The following is a 14,819-nucleotide window of genomic DNA, read 5'->3' as shown; positions in this document are numbered from 1 at the left end:
ATTTGATCATCATTTGATAAATGACTACTTCTATGATCACTAGACAATGCACTCAAACATCTCTTTTTATTAAAATTCTGTTTACTGCCTTCTTTCTGTGGGCAGCGATTGCGCAACGTTAATTGCAGCAAAAAAGTTTTTATGAAAAAAAGCATCTATAATAAGCTTACTTTACATAGAGTGGAGGCGTGTCTGCTGAAAATAGTGACAGTGACTTTTAAATACACAAATTGCACAGTGCTATAGCAGCACAGATAGCACCTGGTTAGTGAACAAGTCACATGATTTTCATCAGCGCATTCATCAGTGATGCAACTTTTCAGCCAAAAACATTTTAATGTTGCACGAAACATTTATGCTGATAACGGCTCAACATTAAAACAAGATTTTTGACTTAAAAGAAGTATTGAGATGTAATGAGAAGTTACCAAGACAGAGAATGTAAGGGACTGTTCACACACACCAAATGTGTTTTTGCATCTGGCTGTGCTGTGTGCTGTCAAATAAACATGTACACACTACATACATGAGACACTTGAGAGCCAATGAGAAATCGACATCACTGCCATAAAACCGCTGGTCGTAATACTTTTTGAGAAGGCAATTTTTTAATTTTGTAAATGTAACCAACGAGGCAGGAGTGACGGTGCTGCGGTGGATGGAGACAGAGATTGTTGAATAAAAGGCTTCAATTTTAGTCTCTTCTTCACAGAAAGCAGTCTGAAGATTTGGATTATAGCTAACAAATGTATGGATTCATTTTATTGTTGTTTTTCAATATAACCATGTGCTATAGATGTCTTCAAATGCTGTGGCATGTCTCACTGGCTTTTCAGCATCTCACACAGGAGTGCCAAGTATTTTAGATGCTATGACAAGTTAAAAGAATGTGACAAGATAAAAGAAAGAGCCAGCATTTTGTTCAGTTCGCTTAGCTGTGTTTAGCTTTTTTTAGCGCTAGAACACAATCAGTCTGAACGGCCCCTAAGCCTGTAGAAATCATATATTACATTTTTACAAAGTGAGTTTCATTTATTACTACATCAGAAAGTGTTTTTAGGATGTATATCTTATTGCAGTGTACAAAGGTGGGGTCTTGTTCTTCAAAGTAGGGATGTCAGTGTTATGAGACATATTTATGCTGTCTCTTACAGAGGTGTCATATTGACTAGCTTCTCTTACTCATCACAGCAGGTGGCCATCAGGGCTTACATAGAGAAAAATCTTCTCTGTGCATACTTGACTTCCATTGTCAGAAGTGGGCCGCTCTGGAGTAAAACACCATCATCTTACCATCACTCATTGGCATTATGACAGAAAGAAAGTGTTGTTTTTTAACATAGGCATTTTGGTGAGAGGCAGCCTCATGTTGCCAGCATCTATTCATAAATCCTGCCAATAGATTGTGTATCTGCATTATTCAAATTCTGAGGAAGAGATAAAATGACCTATCAATTCACTCTTAATTTGAAACAAAGCTTGCAGTACGGTCAAAGTACCATTTAGTTTAATTTTGTTCACTTTCTTAGTGAAACCTTTCAAGATCACTCTTTATGACCAAGTCAGACTGACACTGTATGGTTATACAAAGTTCTTGTGACAGTTTTCAATTATTTTGTTCCAGTAGCAGGGCTATTCCTGTTATGCAGTACCTTTTGAATTCTGTAACTTTTAAAAATTGAATGTGCTTGTGATTAAATTTAAGGAGGTTTTTCTATAAGCTCAGGCAAAGTGGCAAGACAATGTTTGTATCATGCCCAACAGAATGGAATTAAAGAGCTAAAATTAGCCTTTGCTCTGTGAGGTATCGGGAGCTAGTTTACGTGAGGCTTAAATGTCAATTGATACAATTAATTCAAGCAGATACTTAGTGGTGAACAAAAACAGAATAACAGATACTTAAGTTTGTGCTTTTATCCCACCAAAAGTGATGTAATTTCCTGGGGAATTATGTCATTAAGGTACTGGCTTTTGTTAGTTAAACGGATGGTATGGAAGACTAACAGGATACAAGACAAACCTGATTACCAAAAAAACTAAATTCCTAAGAGAAAGGAAAATCACCTGGGTAGGGTTGTGCAGCTGTGCGTAAGGTCTCACTTAAGTTGAGACGTAAGGTTCACACTAAGGGCTTAACTACTAGTTAGTTTGTAACTAAGTCAGTGCTAAATTTGGTTGCACCACCTGTTCTTAAGGCAAGACTTAACTAGTAGGTCGTAAGATCTCCGTAAAGTGATGCGTAGTCACATAATATGACGTTTACCTGTGTATATACAGGTGCATCTCAATAAATTAGAATGTCGTGGAAAAGTTCATTTATTTCAGTAATTCAACTCAAATTGTGAAACTCGTGTATTAAATAAATTCAATGCACACAGACTGAAGTAGTTTAAGTCTTTGGTTCTTTTAATTGTGATGATTTTGGCTCACATTTAACAAAAACCCACCAATTCACTATCTCAAAAAATTAGAATACATCATAAGACCAATAAAAAAAAACATTTTTAGTGAATTGTTGGCCTTCTGGAAAGTATGTTCTTTTACTGTATATGTACTCAGTACTTGGTAGGGGCTCCTTTTGCTTTAATTACTGTTAAATTACTGTTAGGTGATCAGTTTGTGGCACTGCCAAGGTGGTATGGAAGCCCAGGTTTCTTTGACAGTGGCCTTCAGCTCATCTGCATTTTTTGGTCTCTTGTTTCTCATTTTCCTCTTGACAATACCCCATAGATTCTCTATGGGGTTCAGGTCTGGTGAGTTTGCTGGCCAGTCAAGCACACCAACACCATGGTCATTTAACCAACTTTTGTTGCTTTTGGCAGTGTGGGCAGGTGCCAAATCCTGCTGGAAAATGAAATCAGCATCTTTAAAAAGCTGGTCAGCAGAAGGAAGCATGAAGTGCTCCAAAATTTCTTGGTAAACGGGTGCAGTGACTTTGGTTTTCAAAAAACACAATGGACCAACACCAGCAGATGACATTGCACCCTAAATCATCACAGACTGTGGAAACTTAACACTGGACTTCAAGCAACTTGGGCTATGAGCTTCTCCACTCTTCCTCCAGACTCTAGGACCTTGGTTTCCAAATGAAATACAAAACTTGCTCTCATCTGAAAAGAGGACTTTGGACCACTGGGCAACAGTCCAGTTCTTCTTCTCCTTAGCCCAGGTAAGACGCCTCTGACATTGTCTGTGGTTCAGGAGTGGCTTAACAAGAGGAATACGACAACTGTAGCCAAATTCCTTGACACGTCTGTGTGTGGTGGCTCTTGATGCCTTGACCCCAGCCTCAGTCCATTCCTTGTGAAGTTCACCCAAATTCTTGAATCGATTTTGCTTGACAATCCTCATAAGGCTGTGGTTCTCTCGGTCGGTTGTGCATCTTTTTCTTCCATACTTTTTCCTTCCACTCAACTTTCTGTTAACATTCTTGGATACAGCACTCTGTGAACAGCCAGCTTCTTTGGCAATGAATGTTTGTGGCTTACCCTCCTTGTGAAGGGTGTCAATGATTGTCTTCTGGACAACTGTCAGATCAGCAGTCTTCCCCATGATTGTGTAGCCTAGTGAACCAAACTGAGAGACCATTTTGAAGGCTCAGGAAACCTTTGCAGGTGTTTTGAGTTGATTAGCTGATTGGCATGTCACCATATTCTAATTTTTTGAGATAGTGAATTGGTGGGTTTTTGTTAAATGTGAGCCAAAATCATCACAATTAAAAGAACCAAAGACTTAAGCTACTTCAGTCTGTGTGCATTGAATTTATTTAATACACGAGTTTCACAATTTGAGTTGAATTACTGAAATAAATGAACTTTTCCACGACATTCTAATTTATTGAGATGCACCTGTATATGTGTGTGTGTGTGTGTGTGTGTGTGTGTGTATATATATGATGTGGGCAGGAGAATGAACTGCAAAGTCGGAATGACTAATTGTAATTGTCCATTTATCTCACTTCAGGAAAACTTTGGCAACAGAAGTAAAATCTTTATACAGTAAAGCTCACATTTACCCATCAACATTTGATTATGAACCCAAGTAACATAATTAAGTGCATCTCTCCTTTACACCACTTTTTTATTTCTTGTGGTGTGAATGCCCTTTGGAGAATAATCTTGCTGTTATGTGGTTATTTGCAGCAAAATTAAATGTTATTTGTTGAGATCAGTAAAGACAATTTTCTTCCATTTGATGATATAAATATTCTGATTCTGAAGGTTTTGACAGACTCCCTGGATTTCTGAATGTTTGCATGCAAGAATACAAATGGCCCTTCTTTTTATTCCTCACAAATGCTCTTTGTTGGAATCACTAGAGGCAATTGCATTACCTGAATGCATAATTCAGACCATTAAATTGATTTCTTAATAACCATCAGAGGCAAGACATCTGTATTATTAACAGGCATTCAGACAACATCCTCAGGAATTAAACAAAAGAAGTTGAGGGTTTGACAAAGGTGTTAATGTTAACTGTAAGGACTAATTAACTGCAGAAGGTATTATTATGGGTCTGATTGTAGGTAAAGATTCTTATTGTTAAATAAGTCCTAACTCTGTTAAGATGCAAGTGAATTTCCTTAGACAGACAGACAGAATAACAACAGCAATAAATAAATAAAGATGGATGGATGGATGGGAGGAAGCTTTAATGATCTATTGTAGTGTAATAGGTGTTAGACATAATAATCACTGTACGTTAAAGATCAGTACGGTCAGGTTTGTGTTTGCATTAATCCTAAATAATTCCAGTTGAGTTCTTTTCTTATTTGCTTTCCTACATTGGATGCATTGACCAGACACATCTGCGATTCTGTATGCCCAACCAGCATCCACAAAACTACTTCCCCAACCAGCATCCACAAAACTACTTCACATTAATGTGACAGTGGCACCAATAACAGGAACCTGGCAGAAAGCCTTGGGGGAATGAGGATGGCAAGGTGCTCAATCCAGCAGGCAGGAGTAGCAAGAGCAGTACCACAAACAGAATTGGCAAGGGAGGAGTAGTTGGGCCAGGAAGACCACGGAAGCAGCATACTGTATGTCCTCAACCTCTGCACAAAGTATGATTAATTAACCATTAAATCACTCTGACTCTAAAATAAAAATTAATTTGTTCAATAATTGATCCACCCTCTTAATTGGTCTCTTTAAAAGGGAATAATTATGATAATTGCTTCTCCTCTTCTTCGTGTACGTTTCACCTGAGTTTTAACACTGTCACTAAGAAGCAATTGCGCCCACTAAAAGTGCCATTTATTTGCATGTGTTGTTTTAGCACCCAATGCACTAAAGGAATTATGAAAATCGGGTAACGACACAAACACACTCAAAAATTTAGTGCTAAACGCAATTTGCGTGACGCAGTCCTCCATCTTGCGGGGCATTTCTGAGTGCTAGGTAGTGGCACAATCTGGCACACTTAAATGGGACTGTACAGCTATACTCTACTGCTGTGATCCAGGCACCTAAATCGGCTCTTTAAAATGCTGAAAGAGCACTCGACTACACTACACTGTGAGTCTGGATATATCTCCAGTTTTATCGCTCTTGTCAATTATTTGATTTATTTCTGCAGTGGTGATCAATAGAAATTTTACATAAATATCTGTTAATAATAAAAGTCCATTCCTTGCCTGCTTTCACTGGGCACACGGCATAAATTGCACAATCTACAATAAGCAGAATTTACATAGAAAAGAGGCATGTTTGCACTATAAATACTGACAGATTTTAAATAGTTATGGCACTGTGCTTTTTGTTCATATTTACCACCTGTTTAAACTGGATTGCGGGTGGTTAGTAAGACCAGAGATTGTTGCCCGAGATGGTCTGCCTGTATTAAAATGAATGGGAGAAATTGGAACACCCAATATGGCGAGTTTATAAAGGAAAGTCCTGCATTACAGGTAAAATTTTATTAAGATTAAGAGATTGCTTGTAAGTTTACTCGAGAATGCACATGCACATTTACTGGACCAGCCTGAAAAATAATGGTCTGAATTAGAGTTGGGGTAATTTTAATGGACTTGGACTTGTCACAGACTTGGATGCATTTGTACTCGGACTTGACTCGGACTCGAGCCTTTAGAACTCTGGGGTTTTTTTCCGAGTCCAGCCGAGTCCATGGCATTTGTGATGCAATGACAAAAAAATTAAATAATGTAACATAGGGTACATCCTCTTTTTCCCGGACATGTCCTCTTTTTCAGACCTGAAAAAAGTGCCCAGCCTAAAATTGCCTCTAATTTGTATTTGTCTTCATAATGATGTGCTCTCTACAGTTAGTATGATGGGCAGACTACTGTGTGCCTCGTAGCCAGCGCACCAGACCGACACGTAACCTCCCCCAATACTGTTATGAGTGTCGAACATGGTCTTGCCGTGCTATGTCGGAAGTATGCCATGTGGAGAAGTCCCATGGTAGGTCCTACCCTACGGGGGAGGAGTTACTACAAGCATGGAGACTGGGGCATAGGGGCCTCTGCCCAAAAACAGGGAAACGAATTGGCGGAAGATATACGTCGCATGGGGAACCGCCACAAGCGGAGCACCTACCCCAGTACAGGGCTTTAGTTAGCACATGTACTGGGCCGGCAGCGAGTCTCTCCGAAAACTCGACTGTCACAGGGCTCGGAGGAAGTCAACAAGGGAACACAGTTTGTGAACACTACTGGTAGTTAACGGCACACATCTTCAGCTCAGGGGAGATGAAAGGCACTATGTGCAAGCGATACACCCGGCCGGCTGTCCCGGACTTACCTGCTTGTGCGTGCCACTACACGGGATGAAACTGGTTCCACCCGGAGGTTGTAGAACTTTGCAAAGGTGTTGGGTGTTGCCCAGCCCGCTGCTCTGCAAATGTCTGATAGAGAGGCGCCCCTGGTCAAGGCCCAGGAGGCTGCTACACCCCTGGTAGAATGGGCTCGTAGCCCTACCATGGGTGGCACGTCCTGGACGTGATATGCCATAGTTATGGCATCAATTAGCCAGTGGGCGATCCTCTGCTTGGTGACAGCGCTTCCTTTCCGCTGTCCACCAAAGCAAACAAAGAGCTGTTCAGAGATTCTAAAGCTCTGCGTGCGATCCAAATAGATGCGTAAAGCGCGAACCAGACACAGCAACGTCAGGGCTGGGTCTGCCTCCTCCTGGGGCAGCGCTTGCAGGTTCACCACCTGATCCCTAAAAGGGGTCGTGGGAACCTTGGGCACATAGTCCGGTTGGGATCTCAGGATCACATGAGAGTAGCCCGGACCGAACTCCAGGCATGTTTCGCTGACAGAGAACGCTTGCAGGTCTCCTACCCTCTTGATGGAAGTGAGAGCAGTCAGGAGGGCAGTCTTCAAGGAGAGTGCCTTAAGCTCAGCTGACTGCAAAGGCTCAAAGGGGGCTCTCTGTAGACCCTGAAGTACTATAGAGAGGTCCTATGAGGGAACGAGGCGCGGTCTGGAGGGATTCAGCCTCCTGGTGCCTCTCAGGAACCTGATGATCAGGTCGTGCTTCCCAAAGGACTTACCGTTCACTGTGTCGTTGTGTGCCGCTATAGTGGCTACATACACTTTCAAGGTGGAAGGGGACAGCCACGCTTCCAACCTCTCCTGCAGGAAGGAAAGCACTTCCGGGAAGAAAGGGACTGGAGCGGGGCGTGGCTGCTTTGAGCAGTGCCGCGAGCCCAGGAACCAATCATCGAGCCACGAGGGTTCAGGGGAGAGCGGAGGGTTCCACACTAGCCCGACGCTCGTGGCTGCCCAGGAATGCATGTCCATCATTTCCGCATCAGCCTGTGACTGGGCAATCGTCCCCGAGGGGGGGAGCCCAGCTGAGGCTTCTGCGTCCGACTGGACGAGCCTGCTCTCCGATGCTGTGCTCGAGAGCTCATCAGCTTTACAGGCTCCAAACAAGAGGTCGAACTCGCCGTGAGACGAGCCGGCGGACTCATCCAGAAGCCTGATCTGGGCAGATGAGCGTGCTGGGGAATGGGAGGTCCGTGGGGGGATACCCGGCGGAGGTGGTCCCATTGGGGTCCCCAAATCGCCCCCAGTGCTAGCCGCGCTGGCCTCATACCCGTAGGCAGGGGAGGCAGGGAGCCGCTGGGAAGGCATCTTTAAAAAGACTTTCCGTGTGTGCCGTTCTTTTAGAGAAATATACTCTTTTAGAAAAATATACTCTCTTTTTTCTGCCGAAGTGCCCAGGGGCGTTCTCTGTAGTGCACCAGTGCAGAGGAGGGAGAAGCCGCTGAAATGTGCCGTCAGATCCAGCAGAGGTGAATGAACCGTCAGCTCAGTAAACATCGACCTTTCGGCTCTGAAGAGAAAATCTGAATGAGTGGTTGCATACCAGCTCCTTTTATACCCGTATGTCCAGGGGAGTGGTATGCAAATACCACTCGCCAATTTTCATTGGCCTTTTATCAAAGACCACAGGTGTCTCGGGCTCCCAAGAGTGACCCCTAGTGTCACTACATCGACACAACGTCGAGTGAGTGACAGATAGGGAACCTTTGTTTCACTCTGATTTTGGGTCCTGCCTCAACAAATCATGACATTGATTATTTTCCATTAATACATTAATATTTTAATATAGTTTGTTGTTTGATTTAAAGAATATTTTTGGTTTACTTTTGTAAGATACTGTAAAATCTGTTCGGTCACCACTGAATGACCAATGTAAAATCTGGATCCTGAAGCAAAACCAGTTGAGAAATACTGGTTTAAAAAAAAAATTATGTAACTTGTCAAGCAACAATTTACAATAATGTAACTTCCTCAGTACTGCTTAAAACTGAAATAGTTAAGTAACGTTTGCCAAGACAAAATTTGATGTTGGTTTGATAAAGCCTTGTCTGAAAGTTTTAAATCATGAACAATCTGTGACAGTCTTGGCCCATTTGAACATTCTGTCAATGTAAGTGTATGACATTTTTGGGATTTTCAAATGTCCACTATGGAAAAGTCTGATCGGTTAGCAAAAACATAGTAAGCACAGTAAGTCAAACAGTATGAAAGTCTGTACTGAGTTTGGTGGATATAGCTTGAAATCTAAGAGGAGTTACAGTTGATAATTTTTTTGTTTTAGGGATTTTGGAAAACCCTTTTACCACATTTGTAGTATAAAGTCAACATAATGATCAAGTCTGTGTGTAAGTGTCATTATTCAAATATTTCTTGAGTTTATTTCAAAGGTCCAACCCTTAATTATGGGGTTGTCCTTAACAACAGTGAAGTCTCATGACATTAAAAAATCACTCTAGAGTTTCCCCCTAAGAGGTATAATGAAAAAATCTGAATCCAATAGTCAGGAATGGCTTAATGTGATAATTTAATATCGCTTTATTACAGCATGCAAATATATGACAATGCAGCTCATTATGGCTGTGTGCTGGCAAAATACATAACTCAAAATGCTTAAAATATCTTACTACTCTAGTGCAAAAAAGTGCTAGAGATACAGCCATCTCTGTGTCACAATATATAATTCAAAATTACATAGTGTAAATACGACAAACACAGTGCAATGGCCAAAAGGATTTCCCAAAATTATCTTATCATAATGCTTAAACCATATTGGTGTTTCTATGCTCTCTATTACCTATATTCTAAAACAGGAAAAAATAATGGAAGTTCTTTCATGGGCTGAAGTTGATTTGTACAACTAGATGGCTCACAAATTTATTATATGGGGGTAAATGGAGGTGTCTCCAACTAAAAAATAAAGTGACTAGCTGAATCTAAAATTTCTAGCTTGCATAATAAAAAAAATTGGTAAATTAATGAATTTGGGTTGTGGTGACAATAATGTTGTTGCTCAAACAGAAATACATATTTGTATTGTTAAACAGATTTTTAAGTCGGAACAGCAGTGGAATGTTTACATTTAAATATTTGGCTAACATTTTATCCAAAGCAACAAACATTCAATGTATATATTTTATCAGTACCAGTGTGTCAAGGGAATCAAACCAATGACCTTGATGTTGATAGTACCATGCACCAGCTGAGCTACAAAATCACTAAAATGCCTTTTAACGGACTGTAGAGCCGAGTAGGTCGGGGCCGGGCTGGAATAAGACACACCCGGTCCCCAATCAGCCTGATGGGGCGCGCGAGGGATAAAGGCGGCCGGGGACGACAATTCGACAGAGAGAGAATTGCAGGCAGCTGTACTGTGTGGTTTTGGTTGTGTGTTTGTTTAAGTTGTTTATTAAATTATTATTTAAGTTGTCAAGCCGGTTCTCACCTCCTCCTTTCCACTGAACCCCCTTACACTGGTGCCGAAACCCGGGAAGGAGAAGGGATTCCCGTCGCAGAGTCCTCGACACTGCCGTCCACCCAGGGGAGCGCCGCTGCCGTCCAACGGGGGACGGAGTAGCCTGACCACCCGGACGCGGGGAACGGCCGCCATCTGCGAGACGAGTGGGGACAGGACTCCCCGACCGCCTGGAGCGAGGGAGCCGCTGCCGGGGGCGGAGGAGTGCCCTGCCATCCCCCGGGAACGCGGAGGGGTCGAGAGAAGACCGCCGTCCACGGGGGGAGGAGGGAAGCGACTCCCCGACCGCCTGGAGTGGTAGGGCCGCTGCCAGGGGCGGAGGAGTGTCCCCACGGGACGCCGGGAACGCGGAGGGGCATTCTGTCCGCCGGGGGTCGGAGGTCTGACTCCGGTCCGCCCGGGGAGGAGCGGCTGCAGTCCGCCTGAGAGGGTGGAGTAGTGATCGAGGACCACACGACGGTGCATCAGAGAACCGGTGAGTTTCTTTTTCTCTCTCTCCTCTCTCTCTCTCTGTTGCTCCGTGTTGGCCTTTCCCTCGCCATTTTGTTTTGTTGTTTTTCCCCTCCTGTCTCCTCCCAGGTTCCCTCCAAGGCGGGGATGACCCGCCGGCAGTCGGGGCATAAGGCACGCCCCCCCCGGAGAGGAAGGGTGGGGGATGTACGTCATGTCGGGGGCTCCCCGGCCTGAGGCAACACCGGGAGGAGTGTAGAGCCGAGGAAGGCGGGGCCGGGCTGGAATGAGACACACCCAGTCCCCAATCAGCTTGATGGGGCGCGCGAGGAATAAAGGCGGCCGGGGACGACAGTTCGAGAGAGAGAATTGCAGGCAGCTGTACTGTGTGGTTTTGGTTGTGTGTTTGTTTAAGTTGTTTATTAAATTATTATTTAAGTTGTCAAGCCGGTTCTCGCCTCCTCCTTTCCACTGAACCCCCTTACATGGACCTACCATTTATTTGTCTTTGCTAAAGAATCAATCTGTCAAACGTTTTGGATAATTTCTTCTTCCACACTAATTAAAATGAATTGAATAGAACCTCATTAGTTCACTGGTAATAAAAAATAAACAAACAAATAAATAAATAAAAATAGTTATGGATAAAACTCATTTAAACCAAGTAAAATTTTCTTTTTTTTTTTTTTTATCTGAACACTTCTGTTTCACAGTTATCCAAGTATCATATAAAATACCTTCTGTGTGTAATATGTGTAATAAAATGTCCATATTCATCTCAGTGGGTCACAAATGGATTTTCTATAGAAGTGTAGCCCCTTAAGTCATGTTTAGGGTGGCAGTGATGCTGGAAGCGACCTGTGAAGAAGACTTTTGTCTGTGTATAACTTCACAACAATCTTTGATAAGGAAGATAAAAGATAAACAGATAAAAGACAAGTTAGATAAAAAGACAGAGTTTACTGTTAGCCTCAAGAACACAGATTTTTACCTTGAACTTGGCAAACTCTAGAGTTAGTTGCTAAATATGTCAGTGCTGTATCCACAACAGCTCTTGTTTTGAAGAGTTGCTTCTTTGACAATGCAGCATTTTTGACCATGACCAGTCCGATCGAAGCAAAATGTCAAATGCTGAACTTGAAACATTGTGCGGGCAGTGGTAGCAGGTGGTGTTATTGTTTATTAGAGAGTGCATCCAGAATATATCACCCAAGAGCTGTATTTTCTTTCTACTGATTTCACAAGAGGCAATGGAGTGCATTTGAAGTGAACAGGTCACTTCCTGTCATTTTGTCATGACCATTCTAATGTACCGCTAAGTCATAAATTGCGCTTTATTTTCATTAGTTTCAAACAAATGTATTCCATGCAGTTATCATGTTGAGATGCTTCGCAATAACCAAATAATTGATGTTATTTGTATCATCCTTCATATGCCTCCTTGTCATCTGACTTTGAATAGTGTATCCTTTAGATATGTCTATAGCACAAAAGAACATGTTGAAACAGCTTAGATGCTGTTTCAGGAATTGCCAGACAGATCCCTAAAGAAAAGGAGATCTAACACATAGACTGCAGCTCTGCTTTTCTCATTCCCTCATGAGGACCAGCTGCACCTATTTTTCAAAGTCAGAACAAGGGTCATAGACAATGAGGAAAAAAGATGCCTTTTGATGCTGCCTTCCAAAGAATCTCAACATTTATCCTTTTCATTGTTTCAGTAGTTGATGTAATCATTTTAAATGTTAGTGCTAAGGCATGCTACATTTTGTCAGTTGTGGGTTTCTTCTGTAATATGATGTCAACTCTGATCTTCAAATATCCAAAATTTCAAAGGTTGATACCAAAAACAGAGACATTTCATGATTCTTGAGACAATTTTGATACCATTGAAAATAAATTGCAATAATAAAAACTATTTTTTAATTTAAAATTTAAAATATAATAAAGAACAAGCTGAATTAAAACGGCAAGTAGACTTCAAGTGGGGGCCTGCGTAGCTCAGTGAGTACGAGTTCGAATCCAGGGCGTGCTGAGTGACTCCAGCCAGGTCTCCTAAGCAACCAGATTGGTCCGGTTGCTAGGGAGGGTAGAGTCACATGGGGTAACCTCCTCATGGTTGCTATAATGCGGTTCGCTCTCAGTGGGGCGCGTTGTGAGTTGTGCGTGGATGCCACGGAGAATAGCGTGAAGCCTCCACAAACACTATGTCTCCGTGGTAATGCGCTCAACAAGCCACGTGTTAAGATGTGCGGATTGATGGTCTCAGATGTGGAGGCAACTTAGATTTGTCCTCCACCAACCAGATTGAGGTGAGTCACTACTCCACCACGAGGACTTAGAGCACACTGGTAATTGGGCATTCCAAATTGGGGAGAAAAGGAGGAGAGAAAAAAAAGTAGTATTTCCCACTGAAATAAAAAAAAAAAAAACTGCAGATCCTGGATGATACATAAGCAAGTCATATGGTACCATTTAAAAGCTTAGAATTCAAATCTAAGATCAGTTTTGCATTTATATTACTTAAAATAACAAGACAACACCTGAAAACCTCTGCATCGCAAATGGGTAAAATGAAATTGCAATATTTAGCAGTTATTACACTGTATGTGTGTAAGGAGAGCTTTTAAATTTGGGAGTGAAAAACTGCATGTAGCAGATAAAATATGCAGCAGAGTACAGGGTTAAACACTGTTCAAGTTCTTTCAAGTAATTATTCAAGTAACAGTAATTAAAGCACAAAAAATGTCACAAGAAGTGTTTTTTTCTGGTTGTCTTGTTAATATTGTTTAATTTTAACAACATAATAGATAGTGGCAGGTCTATTAGGCTACATTACACAGCAAGGTCTAATATTATATTTTGACACAAATGCATTTTTGTCCTTCATGGCCACATTTATTTCAAGTCAACCAACTGTTTAGTTTAATAAATCACCAAGACATGTGTGGCAGCAGGGTGTGGTCGAGCGTTCATCCGGAGAGAGAGAGAAAGCGGTAAGGGTGCGTTCACCTGTGCCAGATAATGATTAACACCGGTTTCCAATTATAGTGAGCTTGGGGATAGAAGCATAAAAGGGACCATGCCAGCACCAAGGGTCAGAGAGAGAGAGAGTCAAGGAACAAGAGTCCTGCTGTGAAGCTGACGAGTAACTGTGAAGCTGACGAGTAACTGTGAAGCTGATGTGTAACTGTGAAGCTGATGATTTATTGTGAAGCTGTAAGCCCAGAAAGTTGCCAATTAAAAACACCTTACCTGTGACTGGAGCATGGCTTTGGCAAGGGAGGCGGAGCCAGGGCCATCTTCATCAGCTCCACGTCAGGGTGACATGAGGGGGGAGAGGTTGATTCCCCTCACATCCTCAGGGGGTTTCCAGAAGGGGATTTCCCTCTGGAGCAGTCAAGAGACGAGCCCCTCAAGCACACCTTTGACCAAGTGAAAGTTATCGATGGTCAACAACTCCAGCCGAACATCGCACTTTCATATTTGTATTTTGCAATAATAAAGGAGCGGTTGTATAGAGTGACGAAGGATGCTCAAACAAAGGAAGATACAACCCAGCTCTTAATACTGCTGAGCCGCTGGGAAATGTTGTTCCAGGTGGCTCATTATAATCTCATGGTAGGTCACATAGGGGAGAGAAAAACACTGAACCGACTAATAGCCTGTTTTATTGGCCGGGCATTGGTGGCGATGTTTATAGGTGGTGTGACGCATGCCGTGAATGTCAGCTGGTGAATCCACGACCACCCCAAAAGTGCCATTGTGCCCCCTTCCGCTGATCGAGGTCCCCTTTGAAAGAATTGGCATGGACCTCGTCGGGCCATTAGAGCGGTCAGCACACGGACATCGCTTTGTATTAGTCCTGGTGGACTATGCAACACGATTTCCAGAAGCAGTGCCTCTACGCAAAATCTCAGCATGCAGTGTTGCAGAAGCATTCTTCAAAATAATCTCCCAGGTGGGGATTCGAAAAGAAATTCTCACTGATCAAGTGAGCTCACACTCCGCGAGCTTTATGAATTGTTGGGTATTAAGCCAGTTCGCACCAGTGTTTACCATCCACAAACAGATGGTCTGTTGGAGTGATTTAATAAA

Source organism: Myxocyprinus asiaticus, chromosome 39 (genome assembly GCF_019703515.2).
Source record: "Myxocyprinus asiaticus isolate MX2 ecotype Aquarium Trade chromosome 39, UBuf_Myxa_2, whole genome shotgun sequence".
Lineage (NCBI taxonomy): Eukaryota > Metazoa > Chordata > Actinopteri > Cypriniformes > Catostomidae > Myxocyprinus > Myxocyprinus asiaticus.
The sequence above is the reverse complement of the archived record's forward strand: the minus strand, read 5'-3'. Positions refer to the sequence as shown.